Raw genomic sequence first — 1,696 nt, forward strand, 5'->3', positions numbered from 1 at the left:
AGAAGCAGTTGTGAAGTTGCTGAAGAAGAAACTAAAGTTCAAAAAATTATGTTGGTTATTATAAATTTTTTTTAAGAAAAAAGTTTAAACAGTCACCGCATGTAGTCAGATGTGGCAAGAAAACGTAGCTTTCAACTACACTTTTTTTAAAATGCAGACTAAATACAATTTTGTGAAACAGAAAAAATTGTGATACCAGACTAAAATATTTGAAATAGCGTGTCCCCGTATTTCCTACATCCTTCACGATTTTGTACTTGCAATCAAAGCGAGTGAATGTCATTGGTGGGGGATCCCAAAAACAAAATTGGGTGGAGATTTTCTCAGTGTGCAAGTCTGCGGCTACAAGGAGGCCTATGCATGATCCCCTTCCCTCCTTGAACTAGGCTTGATCCCTTAAAGATTTTCTAAGGGACATTAACTCACACCACCCAAATTTTATTTATTTACATATCTAACACCGATATTTATAGTTTTTTTATAAACATACCACCCAAATAATTTTTTAAAAAAATAAAATTTTGCATTTATTTAAATCATTAAAAAATTTAACATAAAAAAAAATATTAAAAAAATATTATTATTTAATTATTTAATTATTTCGAGCGAAAACGAGTGAAACATGAACGAGTAAATCTTTGTTTGTGTTTGGTTCATTTATAAATCGAGCTCAAAAAAATTATTTGTATTTGGTGTGCTTGCTTGATGGACGAATAGAGCATGAGCTATTTAACAAGTCGAACATCAATTGTCCGCGAACAACGAGCTTTTTTAACAGCCCTAAAGATGGACGTTTTGTATTGTGTTAGCATTTAAAATGTAATCACTAATCATAAATTTTTTAAAACTATAATTTTTAGTTAATATAAGGGCAGAGGTAATATAAGGAGATTAGATGTTTTAGATTGGACTTATGTTAATAAAGACAGTGGTGGACCATGAAAGACTTGGCATATTATATAAAAGATGAATTTAATTAAAAATATTATTAGGAGTTGTGGAGCTCAAACCACTTCCTGATTGGGTCGTCTTGCACCTATGGAAACGAATTGATTTATTTCCTCGTATGCTTTTATTCTATTATTATACTTTCCTTCATTAAATTTTTACCGCCTCTCTCTCTAAAATTCCCGCTTCTTCCTGTTATTTGCATAATGGGCTTTTCTTTCCTTAATGGGCCAAATTGGAACGATTTAGGGTCTGTTTGGGATAGCTTATAAGTGCGGGCGGCGATTTGAAAACGCTGTCTCACTGTTTGGTACCCACTTATCAGGAGATTATTGAAAAATGTGTTTTCTAAATTGTAAAAGACGCGGACCGCAGGCTGACCCCCACGGTCCGCGTTTTCAGATTCCAATTTACGCATATTGCCCTCGATCCCGTTCTTGTGACCTTGCTTTTTCCTTCACCTCTCACGTGACCCTAGCTTCGCCTCTCGCTCTCGTCTCCGTTCAAAGCCGGATCACAGTCATTCTCTAACCAACCTCACCAACTCGTTCGACGCCGGATCCAGCAACCCGTCGCCTCTCGTTCCCGTTAGCAAGCCGTTCAACGCCAGATCCAGCAGGGCTTGGCTGCTCGCTCCCGTAACCTTGCCATTCGACGCCGGATCGAGGCTCGCTCCCATAACATCTGTTCGACGCCGGATTCAGCAGCGGAGAATCCATCGCCAGAGTCCACCAGCGGGGAACCCTCC

The sequence above is a fragment of the Phalaenopsis equestris genome, unplaced genomic scaffold, assembly GCF_001263595.1.
Source record: "Phalaenopsis equestris unplaced genomic scaffold, ASM126359v1 Scaffold000338, whole genome shotgun sequence".
Lineage (NCBI taxonomy): Eukaryota > Viridiplantae > Streptophyta > Magnoliopsida > Asparagales > Orchidaceae > Phalaenopsis > Phalaenopsis equestris.